Consider the following 15000-nt stretch of genomic DNA (forward strand, 5'->3'; position numbering starts at 1 on the left):
TATATATATGAATGAGAGAGAGAGAGAGAGAGAGGCACGGTTTATTTTGTCTATATATAACTGCTTGTGCAAATGTTTTTATACCTTATATTTTCAAGACAAACTGACAACAAGCAAACAAGCAATAATGGATCAAGTATGCTTAGGAGAGCTCGATTGTTTGTGGAGGTTCCCAAAACAACACACGGTGTTGGGAGGACGTACAATAGCAAGCGTGACCTTTAAAGATTCGAGTTCACTTACAAAAAGAGATGGGAGTTGCATAAACGTCACATTAAGTTAATCAATGGATAGAACGACATGTCCATATCCGAGTATACTTACTGCTCCCATTATCGTTAATAGAACCATACAATAACGCAAACCAAACTTGCGCTCAGTCGTGGTCTATTCGATTGACCATGGACCATTTTTCATATTCGATGATCCGTTAACCTGTGGTAGGGGTGTAAGAATACGAACACCGTAGGTCCTGCGTGTCGTAAAAGGCAACTTCAAAGACAGCTGCTTCCTTGCAGTCTTACTTTTTTAGTAAAAGACTAGGCTCACCGCCAATAACTGTGGAAATTACTACCTTGCAGTCTTACTTTTTAGTAAAAGCTTAGGCCCACCGCCAATAACTATGGTTGGTGATAGCAAGGGCATGTGGTCGTAAAATCCCCTTTGCCAAATAATAAACCATGCCTGACGATGCCTTTGATAGATTGCATTGGAGAAGGCGCATCAGGCAACCGAGCCCTTAGTGAAGGGATAACGGTGGGAAAGATGATCCGTCCTAAGGTACTGGGGGAGGGACGCAATACTAACATGAACACATATTTGGAAAGGTAAAAAGGGAACCTAACAATAAGCAGCTCAAATCACCGGCCTGTTTGTTTTTGTACAGTTAACCTCTCTTCATACTATTTATAAATTATTTTTCTTCAAGAAATGGTCATTCCAAACTTGGTATCGCTGTGGTCCTTATCATTTTCACCTCGAGTATAAGATGGGAGCCATACAGATTTGTGATATATAGATGTGAAGCAAAAAGGGAAAAATACAAATTCATACTTTGCCGCCCCCCCCCCCAAAAAAAAGATTCAGCACTCAAAGTAACTAAGAAAATACATAAATATCTTAACCTTACTTTTTATCCTGGTGCCACCTTTCTGAATGAACACTCACCCCTTACCTTCATTCCCATATGAGGAGATTAATAGATAATGAGAAAATAAAGGACGACAAAGTGGAAAGCTCTGCTACCTATAATGGCCCCTAATTGTCCTAATGATCGTAATCAGTCATTAACCTTTCCCTGGGGAAATTCACAATATATATTTATAATCTCACATTACACAAGATTCCGTACTAGATCACTTCGTGTTAGTTGATACATGGTAATCGCCTCAATTGAGAGAGGAAGGTGAATCAAACTGCTTTTAAGTATATATTATATAAATATATATACTATATATATAATTATATATATATAGATATATCCATATTATATATATATATACATCTGTACACTGGGCTTCGGTTTAAATGATCTAATAACTGTTTCTCTGACTTGTCAAAGCCATAGTTTAGCAAACGCTCGTCTAAGGTCCTGACTATACGATTATCTTTTATGTAATATCTATATATATATATATATAAATATAGTATATATATATATATATTATAAATATATATATTACATACTGGAGCTTGGATTAAATGATCTAATAACTGTTTCTCTGTACTTGCAAAGCCATAGTTGGCACGTCGTCTAAGGTCTGACTACGATTATCTTTTATGATAATAATTACTATAAATACACACAGTGCCACAAATTCGCTAATCATTTTCTGAATTAGATGGCAATGAACAATAGAATATTAAACATAAAAGGAACAACATGACATAATTAGCTTCTTGATAATACTAGAAATTGGTGGGTTTGAACTCATAAAGAGAAAAAAAAGTTATTTATATGTTCGTATCAAGTCCTCTGTAAGGTGTGTGCGGAGAGAGGAATGGGTTGCCTATTTTACACACACACACACACGCTCTCTCTCTCTCTCTCTCTCTCTCTCTCTCTCTCTCTCCACCACACACACACACATCAGGGTGGAGGAGTCACATGGAGGAATGATTTGTGAAAATAATCCAAGCACTGCGGTACTGGCTGTCATTTCAGTGAACAGAGGGAACTGGAGTGGTTGGACAGCAAGGCTAAAAACTGGGCGCAAAGGACATGTCAAACAACCTTTTTTAATGCTACAGTGCACCACGTCAGGTGCACTGATGGCAGCACCTCACAACGGGAGCCACAATAGGCGTCGAAGTACAAGATGGCTCAGTTGAGCGCCGTAGCCTTTTGTTTCTCTTCCATGATGAAGGGAAGATTAATCAGATGTCCTTCAAGGGAAAAACTCCTTCAGGGGTTTTAATTTTGTTACGGGTTCTTAACACCATGAAACATCGCAGCAAAACTATACTGACCATTATTATTTAGCGATGTTATTCTATAATAAAAGAATCTTTATCAATTCCTTTGGAAAAAGGAAAACTCTTCATGACACAATCTTCTTTCACTATGATTTTACTCTCTGTAGAAATGTAAAGGTAGAGTTTGTGAGAGGAAAAAATACTCAAATTTAGCCATTCAGTATTTGACCGCCGATATCACTTGCAGTATAATCTGCCATTCATTATACTTTGTTAGTTAATTGACAAACAGAATTTCCTGTATCATTACTGTTCCAAATAATCAGTTGTTTAACCGTATTTCTGGCAATCATTTTCGGTGACTTGTAATTCTCTGACATTAGGTGGCCATAGAAGAAAGAGCCCTCATAGGAGGGTATTGCCGTCAGTGGACCTAATTTGGTGCACTGTAGGCATTGCTAAATAATGCTAACAGCGTCCTTCGGCCCCAACTAAATAAACTTTTTAGCCTCTTCCTTTCTCCAACATTATTGTCCCACAAGTGCAACTATTATTCCGTAGTGTAACTTTGAAGTTTTCCCTCACTTCCTTATGTAGGTCCTTGAACTTCATCTCCTTTATTTTCTGGATCTCTTTATCGTGCTGTCCAACAACTCCAACTACCTCTGTCCACTTTCCTAAGGCCTCAATGGCCAAAAGTGCCCTATTGCTCTCCTTGACAGCCTAAAATTTCATAAATTAAAATAAAAAAAGAAATCCTATAATCTATGTCAGCAGATTGCAAATATCAGGCAATGATCACTAGCAGCAAACCCTAACAAACCAAGAACGGTCCGTAAAAGACAAACAAATGCGAACCATAAAATCTGAGTACTACGCTTATTTGAGGACAAAAACGGCAATTTGTAAGTACGACCTGATGACGCACTGACATTAAGCCGAAGCCGGAACGATCGAGTAAAATGGCACCGTCCACTACAATGGAGAGGCATCGAAGTGAGAATTGTACCTTATCTGTTCCGAAATGTCCTCGAAAGGACGAACGTATATCCGTTTGCAGCTGAGGAGGAGGGATTTGGGGAGGGAATGGAGAAGAGGAGAAGGAGGAGGAGGAGGAGGGGGAGGGGGAGAAGAAGCGAAGGATGGAGAGGATGAAGGAATGAAGGAGAGGAGCGCTGAGGATGGACGAGGGCGTCATGTCCCCAAGAATTAAATAAAGGGCAATTTGTGAGAAAGAGAACGCCCCCGAATGTTAATGGCGTCCGGAACGAATTGTTATTCTGAGGACCCAGATATTCAAAGGGAAAGTTCCCTAAGGCCAATGACCTTCTATTTCTAAGAAAGAAGTCGTGAACAATACTGTAATAGAGAAAAATATAAAAATAATGTAAATATGCTAACATACAGGATAATAAATATTTATACAATATTATACACACACACACACACACACACATATATATATATATATATATATATATATATATATATATATATATATATATATATATATATATATATATATGAACAATACAAAATTCAGCACAATTGGTAGCACACGAATCGAAGGACGGTATATCTTTTATTTTTCTAGATTCAACACCATTCTCTTCATTAAAACTATTTATAATGATATTTCCGCTCATCATTACGATCCCACTTCAGCAAAAGCCGTGGGGAACACACACACACACACACACACAAAAGCATGAGCTCTGAGAGAGAGAGAGAGAGAGAGGAGAGAGAGAGAGAGAGAGAGAGAGAGAGAGAATTTGTCACACCTCCTAATCAATAGTCCAAAGGTGTAAACACACTCCGGGACACAGGTGCTGGAAAACAATTGTATACAGATCTCGTCTTTAAAAAGAATCACAAAGATGAAAAACAAAGGATTACCTTTTTTTGCACATGAAAGAATTAATGCTTTCGCTATTACATATAACATAACTATGTTACCATCATCACTGGTTGTTACTATTTGCTTATTTATCTGGCCAAAACTTTCATTATCATCGTTATCATAATTTCTCATCGTCATTATAGGTTCAAATCGTTATGACCTGAACCTGGTTGTTGTTGAGGGGTTGGAGGAGGGTGGGATACTCTTCCCCAAACGAGAGAGAGAGAGAGAGAGAGACGAGAGAAAGCAGAGGGAGAGAGGAGTTTTTTATTCAAGAGAAAATAAAATACATAGTGAAAATAGCTGCTCGTGAACAATCATAAAATATAATCGTTTCATGGTTAATAATAATAATAATAATAATAATAATAATAATAATAATAATAATAATAATAATAATAATAATAATAATAATAATAATAATGATAATAATAATAATAATAATAATAATAATAATAATAATAATAATAAACTTTATTATTATTATTATTATTCCTAATGAGCATTAGGTTATATGGATTGAGCTGAAAGGCTGTTTTGAGTAATAGAAAAAGGCCAGAGCTGAATGTATGAGAAATGAAACGGCATAAAACTGAATATATTTAAAAAAAGAATAAACAACAATACTAAATCTAAATACATAAAAGTAAAAAATAAATAGAGGACAGGCCATAATAAACGGTATAGCGCAATTAAAAGTGGATAATTCGACGAACATTTGGTTAAATAATATAAAGAAATCCTAACTATATATATATCATAAAAATAATTAGGCAGTAATATTTAAATCCAATAAGAGAAACGAAATACAAATGCACTTTTTGAAGATATAGTTTTCTTACACTCAGAATAATAACCTATTTCTGGACAATACAAAGCTAAGTGAAATGTCTGGAATTGTAAACTCTTTCCCATTTAATTTTTCGCAACGTGAAAATTCACATGTACCCAAAGAGTTGTTTCGTTTTCAAAACATTTACTTTATATCTGAATGAACTTTTATTGTGTCACTAGGCAACTACCCTCGCCCTCTCTAAAAGTCTTTTTTTGGACGGTGGCTTTTATCATTATCTACTGCGGTGATGTTTGAACTCTAGTATGTCAGTTCCAGTACGTGGAATATGTGAAACTCTGTTCCATTATCTATTTGCTGAATAATTTAATCCAACTGCTCTTAAGAAGCAGATCAGTTATCACCTAGGGTGAGAAGTCTCTCTCTCCTCTACTCTCAAACCTCTCTCCTCTTCCTCTTCCCCTTCTCTCTCTCTCTCGCTCTCTCTCTTCTCTCTTCTCTCTCTTATATATATCTATATATATATATAGATATATATATATATACATATATATATATATGTATATATATATATAAGTATATATATATTATATATATATATAATAATATATATATTATAATACACACATATATAAATACATACACACTTACACACATATATATACACATAAAATATAGTAATATGGTATATATTGTGCATATATATAATGTATAATATATATATATATATAGATATATATATATATATATATATATATATATATATATACAGCAGTTACAACTTGAGTTATGCAGTCATCCCTGTCTCGATATCTTCACCTTTAATTTCCTAACGGCAAACCTTTTGCAACTGTATAATCGACACCCAATATAAATATAGTATATCAAAGGAATTTTTATCTTAAGGGAGGAATAGTTTTCTCAAATGGATTTTTATTTTTACCACCTCTAATTATATAATCCACTTTTCTGATCTCTGAGACAAGCCACCACCTTCATATGCTAAAATTTTAAGAAAAATAAATGTATGTATGTGTGTACAAGTACATATATACATATGCATATATACATATATATATATATATATATATATATATGTATATATATGTATATATATGTATATATACATATGTATATATATAATATATATATGCATATAATATATATATATATATATATATATATATATATACATATAATGGAATTCTAAAGTATATTAAAATGAAAAATGTTTACAAAAGAAGATAAAAACGTAGCAAGTACTATTTCTTCTGATTGTTGTCAGTATTGTAATGACCTTAACTTTACTGACGTAGCTGAACCGTCCATTACAAAACCTCATTAAAGGCTCACTTTCACACCATCAGTAAAAATCAAAGCAAAATTCTACCCATCTACTGCCTCCCTCCCCTAAACCAGGGAGCGAGCTCGACCCCCTCCGATGCGAATGTTCTCGAAAAAATGATGAAATTGAAAGCAGAGCCCCGTCGCAAAAGGGACCCCGAGACCTGGGTTTGTCTTCCCTGCACTTTGCAGCAGTCAGTCAACGATGCAACATGCAATAAGTGCGTTGTAGACCATCGGTTTTAATACTATTGATTTAAATGAACCCGCGACAGGATTGCCCGTGTGCAGTTTACAGCAGCATCACAACAGCAGCACCGTCAGCTTCAGCTGCAGCATTTACAGCAACAGCAGCAGCAGCAGCAGCAATAGCGGCAGCTTCCAGTGGAGTATTGCAAATCAAGAGGATAGAATGGGACGCCACACCGCTTCTGCCGCGCCACTCCCAGGCTGCCCCAAATAACTACTACCAACCTGAGACGCTAAACGGCCGGGGAAATTAAAAGCAGCTTTTATTCGGATTTGTTTCCGGATAGGAAGGCAGTTTTACGCTGGGTGAAATATAATTATAATTTACTGGTTTGGCGCCTCCTGTCTCTTCCAGTAATTTCACGCAGGGCAACATAGGCAACATATATATACATATATATATATATATTCCTTGGCTTTTGTTTTTTAATAATGCAAAAGTTGCATGGCTGCAGTTTTAGTTAAATACCATAGTTGCTTAACTTTCTCAATGAGTTCTGCACAGAAATAAAGGAATGGGTAAGCGAACAATTGAATGAAACTAAAACATTGGGTTGACTGGCGTGCTTTAATAACAAATAAGTGCATTGAAGCTAAGAAATAAATGAAGGGAAAATAGGAATCAGCCGGCTTCTCCAAAGCGCCCCACAAACGACAGCAGATTGCGTAGTCTACTACATCCACGTTCGGTTGACTGATGCTATTTACCCGTATCGACCTAATGCAGAGTAACATTCACAAGACTGTAATAATGACGGATGCAAATGCTTATTTTCGTTCTTTTTTCTTTTTCAAGCGACCATGGCTAAATGAAAGACTTACCTTAGACGTGTCAACAGGATTTGCATTAAATATGTCTTTTTCTCACTGACGAACGTTGACGACCGATTAATTTTGATACTACAAAATTTCATCAAGGCAAAAATACCTTTGTCCGGATGAGTTGCGTACAGTGCAAATTACAATTATATTAAAAGTTTCGCTACAGGGGCGTTTTTAAATGATGAAATGAAACGTTTTACGGCAATGGTATCTGTTTTTGTTACTTCAATAATGTCCGAATTTAGAGCTTTATTTCCGGGAAGGAAAAGACTAAGACGCACTACAACAATGGAGAGAGAGAGGAGAGAGAGAGAGAGAGAGAGAGAGAGAGAGAGAGGAGAGAGAGAGAGAGAGAGAAAATTGACTGAATGCCAGACAAAAACAAATGGTCTGTCTAAGGTGGCAATAAGTAGATATATTAGTCGAAATGAATAAACAAACTACTAACAGAACAAATAACCCCAATTTATTTAATACCTCAAGATAAAAATAAAACCAAATGCTTTAATATCTCAAGAAAAACAAACAAATAAATTCAAATTTTGTAGTACCTCTAGACAAACAAACAAATAAAACCAGTACATTTAATACCTCACGATAAACCACATAAACCCAATTTCTGTAATACAGCAAGAAAAAACTGAACCCAATTTGTTTACACACAAATAAACCCAATTTCTTTAATACCTTAAGACAAACAAAAAATAAACCCAGTTTCTGTAATACCTCAAGATAAACAAACAAATAAACCCAACTTCTGAAATACAGCAAGAAAAAACTGAACCCAATTAGTTTAATACCTAAAGACAAACAAACCCAATTTTTTTAAAATTTAAAGACCAACAAACAAACAAACCTAACTTCTTTAATTCCCCGAGACAAACAATTTCTAATACCAAGATGGCGACAACCAATGATTACAGTGTTCTTGAGGAAAAAGTAAAAAGATGGAAAAACGATTTATCTGCAACTCCCACGCCTTTTTAACTGAACGAAACCTTTTGGAATATGACGAACGACTCCATTGGGGTTTCATTTTCCTTGGCTTTCGAGGAAGTCCATTCTACCTACAAATCCAAAGTGTCCGAAACATTCAGCATTAAAAATGAATTGGAAAAAAAAAAAGGGCGAGCGAAAAGAAATGAGAAGAAAAATTGGTGCGTACAGGGTGCAACAATTTATCATCGGATAAATGTTCCTATACTTTTCCTTTACTGAATTGTATACAGGTGTTTGTTGCTTTGGTTCCTGAATTTTCCAGCAAAGAATGGTACATACTACATACAATGAGCAAACAGAAAGTTATTCATAAGCTCTAAGGCGGTTAAGTATGTATTTATATTAGACAAGCTTGAATACGTTGAATTATAATCCTTACTTGAGAAAAAGAGTGAATAATTGGACACATAAAGACAAAGAAAGAAAACTAAAAAACTTAAAGGAGAGTGATAAGAAACATTAAACATAGAAGTTGTAAAAATAAATTTAGCGAAAAATAACACCACAATCAAAATGAAAACAATCATTCACTCGAAGTAAATTTTATTCCCTTTTTCCGTCTGTTTATCTATCTGTCTATCTGAAGGGTCCAGATATATTCCCACGATGAAAAATGCTGCAATTAGTCATTGGATCTATCTTTACAAAAATCAGCAGTTTTATCTGAGGCGGAAATGTCTTTTTTTCCCAGTTTTTGAGAAGCTGTTCGTATGATCGAGATAAGCTCGGGAGATTAATCGCATCAAATACAACTTCCTGCTTGTCTTTCATATTCTTTGATTGGTTTCCAAACGAAGCTGCGATTTTGTATTTTCTTTTTTATTCAATCGTTTTTAAATTCAGAGGCCAATGAAGCTTGGAGCCTGACCATCCTCCTTTGCCATGAACACAAAAATAAAAGGAAACGAAAGGAAGAAAGGTGGTGTTCAACACAGAAGAAATCACTGGAGCTGCTTCTTCGAGGAAAGGAGTTATAAAGGTCGGGAAAACCTTAACTCCTTTTATTATCTAGGCCACTTTTAAGGCGATCATGACGCAGGGAACATTTTCGAAAGTATTCAAGGGACAAAACATGAATACATTATTAAAAAAGAAGCAGATATCAATATAAAAACGAAAATACTTTCAAAGCGAATGGGCGTATACGTCCCCACATTTATGCGTTGTAAAATGTATTGACGAATTTGGACGAAGGCATCGTCGCATTTACGTGCAATAATGTGTATTTACAAATTTTAAACAAATAAATCCTTTCCTTTATGCGCAGTCAAATGCCCTTAAAATTTTTGTTTACAAATGCTTCCTTTTATTTATTTGCAGTCAAATGTATGAAATTTAGCAAAAGATATCCTCTCATTTATGCACAGGCAGATGTATTTAAATAACATAAACATACTTCGATAAAATAAAAATATAAGCGAAAAGCATAAACTTAAAATACGAACTACCAAGCCATGACCTACACAGTGAACGCATAGGTGTATGCAGTTGTGGGAATGCATACACATTTTCGGATATTCCTCTAAAACGAGCAAATGCGATCCAGCAGCGTTCTTGAAAAGATGCTCAGGCAACGCTATTTCATCCTACACGCTTAACGGATTCCACTAAAAATTTACCGATATCAATAAATCTTCACTCCTGATTTACAACGAGCAATAAACAAGAGGCGGTAAGAGAAAAAGATTTGAGAGCCCCAGCAACTTACTCTGTGGCAATCGTATTTCAAATTCGGAGTCTGCCGAACCGAGTCTGCAAAAGTAGGTGAGGTGAGTTCGGACGTTCGCGAACGCAACCAGATAAGCAACAGGAGAAACAACAGCTATAACAACGACCAAAGGATGAAAAACAACACTCCTATTACAAGTCACATTAAAGTAACGATTTTCAGCAGCAACAACAACATCTACTAAGACTATTGCTATTACCACTACCCATATCAAAAGGGATCTCGCTCTAAGTGGCGAAGTTCAGTAGTCAAAGAAGTTGTTAAGTAGATGTTGATGAAACTTCGGTTTTAACCGTTCTTTGGAAGTTTTCCATTTAGCCCAACACTGGCCGATTATTAAAGCGTTATATGAAGCCCAGGAGATTTGCGTTGGCGAGGTGACGATGAATATATTGAGAAGGCTTTGGTGAAGAATCTAATGGATGAGCCAACTAGAATCACATGAGGTGTTGAAATCAGTTTTATATTTTAACATTGGTCGTAGACATTTGTAATAATAGTAGTAACGTAAAATCCAGAATAAAAACAAAGCCAATAAGGTTGGCAATGGAGTTGTCAGGCAAATTCCGTAAAGAGAAAAGTGCAACCAAATAACACTACATATTAGTCATTTTCATCAAATCCTTCACACGCCGACAACGGGTTGATCGCTGACACCAAGGACCTGCGCTGGTCTTTATAATCCTAAATATCTCAAGGTTCAAACCAAAAGGTAATCATTGTCTGACCAGTCAGGGGAGCTGTAAGTCGGAGTTTCGAAATACCGGTTTACCTTTGACTTTCCGATTGTAAAATTGAAAGTGGTTATAAAGCTGCCATCCACCGATTTCGACTAATATTCTGGCCAAAAGGTTAGAGGTTGGAGTCGTCATAGTTTGATAGATTGTTATTTCTTTTTTTCTTGAGTGAAAGGTCACTCAGTATATTAGAGGCTTTACGTGTATTTTTCATATAAACATATACATACATGTATGTGTACACACATATACATACATATACGAATACACAAACACAAACACACACACACACACACACACACACACACACATATATATATATATATATATATATATATATATATATATATTAGAAAGAGAAAGCATGATTTTTAAAAATTTAGTAGGAATTTTGTATCGTAAATATATATCAAATAAGGAATAAACAAACGTCTAACGCAGTACAATACGAAAGTTGGGAAAAAGGAAACTTTCCTTTTTACTTTGTTCTTTATTTCATACATTCATCTCTCTTGGTAAAAAATGGTGCACATCAAAGCCTTTCAAAAACTTTCACAATGATGCACCTGGGACATAGAACATAAGCACGACGATCCTAAAATCAGCTCTGACAATCCACAAGTAGCACAATGATCCGTAAATCCGATCTGACGACAAAAGATGGAAACGGGGAACAGAAGAGAAATCCAGAGCGGAGAGAGGTGGGAGGCCAGATGTGGCAGATGGTACTTACGACGGACGGAAGAAGTACAACGAACAATAATGCTGTACAGAGGGCAAAAAGCAAAGAGGACATGAAAGAATGATGAACATAAAATGAGAAACAACACGGGAGAGGAAACAAGTTCATCATCATCATCATCATCATCATCATCATCATCATCATCATCATCATCATTATTATTATTATTATTATTATTATTATTATTATTATTATTATTATTATTATTCCGAAGATGAACCCTATTCATATGGAACAAGACCACAGGGGACTTTGACTTGAAGTTCAAGATTGCAAAAAACACGGTGTTCATGTGAAAGAAGTAGAAAAAGGTAATATGAAATACAGAAAGAAGAGATTAGGTATTAGAAAATGAAAAATAAATGAACAAACTGATAAGTAAACAGACAAAATGAAGAGTAAATTATAAAGTTATTTTAGTTTTTCTGTTTTTGCCAATATCGCAGAAGTCTTCCGCTTTCGTATCTACAGCAATTGGCTCTGTACCAGACACTTCTTCAATTGATAATTAAGAAAACCAATTGTTCGGTGTCGTTTTTCCAAAAGTTTGACGTACATGATGGACGGCCAATAAATAAATCAATCAATCTATCATTCTGTCGAATTGGTACTGACGCAACAGAGTAAGTCACTGAAATGTGATAGCGATGTGCCATTACGTCAAACCATTTCACGTATCAAACATTTTTCTTTACGAAAGGTTCACAACGACGGTTTAACCTGAGAAATCTCTGTTGCTCTCGAAGGACTTCTAATACAAAATGATTAAATAATTGTTTAAATTAAACAAATTTCTTCTGAAACGTTTACTAGTCTTTTTTTTTCTTTGTCTAACTGATATTAGCCAATTATCATATACATGAGATATGAAGTCAGAAGTAAACACTAACTCATCAGGAGGTCTAGAACAAACCTTTCATAAATACACTAATACATATAGTCGTACCAGTAAGGAACAAAACATGGTAATAAGAGAGGGTTGAGAGAACTCGTTCTATAAATTCCTCGGAGCTTATTCTCTCTCTCTCTCTCTCTCTCTCTCTCTCTCTCTCTCTCTCTCTCTCTCTCTCTCTCTAAACATTTCTATAGGGACAAGTGGTCAGAGAGACTAAGTGTAAACGTGGAGTTGGTCATCCGTTGACCTAGTCGATACATCAACGAAGTTAGACAAAGCAGATGAAGGCCAGTATTTGGTTGGGTGACCACCAAAAAAGGCAAAGTGCAGTCGACGTATAAGAAAGTTGAACACCTGTGGTGGTGGTGGAGACGTCAGTGACCACCACCTTATGGTTGCGTTCCCATCTGACAGAAGCAGCACATTCGAATGATAAAAAAAAAAAAAAAGAAGAGAACAATAAGAAAGAAAAACAAGAAAAAACGAAATAAAAGCTCAAAGAATACAGTCTAAAACCTCCAACGTCCGATTTCGTACTATCAAGGCTCTACATTTATCAAGGAAGGATAACCCATCGGAAAGACTGAGAGTTCGGAAAGTAATGTGAATGTTAAGATTTTTTTTATTTCATAAATTATATTTTCTCCCCTTATTATAACCAACATAAATTAAGTTATATTCATAAATGTCAATTACTAATGCTCAATATTTACAGGAAAAAAAACCAATTCTATACATAACAGGAATAACAACAAAAAGGAAAACGGTATATTAAAAAAAGAAGATAAAAAGATAAGTAAAAGGGATGTCTTTCTCGAAAGAAAACAAGCATATAAAAAAGGAGCCATCTTTTCCGTAACGATGAAAGTTTTGAGCCTAAAAATCATTAGAAGAGACCAGTGCTGCAAACTTTTAATGAAATATTCCACTAAAACGATCAACTGAAATGCAAGAGGGATTCGAAATTTCTCATTGCTAACTCTAATTACAAGATTGCTTTTGAAACGGATACAGCTTAACGATGACGTACCCGGGAGCCGAATTGCAGTGTCTTTCTTTCAAAAATAAGTATAGGTCTTGATGACAGAGCCCATCAGCATTTTACGAGTTATAGTTATCTGGAAAATTTTAGAGCTGGTTGTCAATGCATCATCTTATTATGGTGATTAAATACATGTATTAAGTCTCTAACAATGTGATTCATTTTTTTTCTTCATATTTATTATCAATAAGGTATCTTCAATATGATCAACCAAGATCGGGTAAATATTAATTCAACTCGATCATGAACACAAACTCATGAAATGACCCTGAGATGACGTTAAAAAGGTCAGCAAACAAGACCAAGAAGGAATTCCGATATCAAACCATCGAATGACTCACGGAATCCCCTAATACACAGTAAACCCCTAAAAATATGCGGAGCTGTGAAGCCGGGGCAATTTCATACGACCTCCCAAGACTGTCGCCTTAACACCAAATCAGCAGACTTTAGTGTAGGCCGGGTCCTTTGGGGCGAGGGCGAAATCCCTCCTTGCCCATTACTTCCCTTCCCCACTCACATTCTTAGGACCCCCCTTTAAAATGGACTAAGTGCATGTTTCCGCCCGATTTTTACTGGTTCCAGACTTACACAAACACCGCGAGTTTATGGCAGTGGTTGCCCCAATATTGTCTCCACGAAAATATTACAGCTATACGATCTTTTCCTCTCTTTGCTTTTCTTTTCTTTTTTTTTCTTTTTTACTTTTTCTTTCTTGAGGTGGAGTAATGCGCTGAGAGCGGAAACGGCTGGGAGAGAAGAACGGGATTTTAATGTCCTTTTCTACTGATATTGAGATTTTCTTATAACTATGCAGCATGAGGATGATTATTAAGAGGTGATGAAATGATGTAATTGGAGGCGAAAAGATTTTCGGGATATGAGAACGCACGTGCTAAGATATTCCCATCTACACACAAATAGAAAAGCACATATACACACACACATATATATAAGTATATATATATATTATATATATATATAGTATATATATATATATATATATATATATATATATATATTATATGTATATGTATATATATATAAATATATATTATATATATATATATATATGATATGTATATATATATATATATATATATATATATATATATATATATATATGTAATATACGAACACTGTATCGTGCTACTAAAAATCAATAGAGGGATCTACAGTAATATCCTTGTTTATCTAGATATAATATATTTATACAAAGCTTAAAGCTTTCGTCCATCCTCCTATGGACTTGATCAAGTCCACAGGAGGATGGACGAAAGCTTTAAGCTTTGTATAAATATATTATATCTAGATAAACAAGCATATTACTGTG

At 35.2% G+C, this 15000-nt stretch overlaps 1 protein-coding gene across 7 annotated transcripts in view; it reads right to left on the reverse strand.

The window, feature by feature from the left end:
• LOC135221669 (uncharacterized) overlaps positions 1–15000 on the reverse strand; it is a 488794-nt gene that overhangs the window by 59314 nt on the left and 414480 nt on the right. The window lies entirely within an intron of this gene.

Source organism: Macrobrachium nipponense, chromosome 3 (assembly GCF_015104395.2).
Source record: "Macrobrachium nipponense isolate FS-2020 chromosome 3, ASM1510439v2, whole genome shotgun sequence".
Classification (NCBI taxonomy): Eukaryota; Metazoa; Arthropoda; class Malacostraca; order Decapoda; family Palaemonidae; genus Macrobrachium; species Macrobrachium nipponense.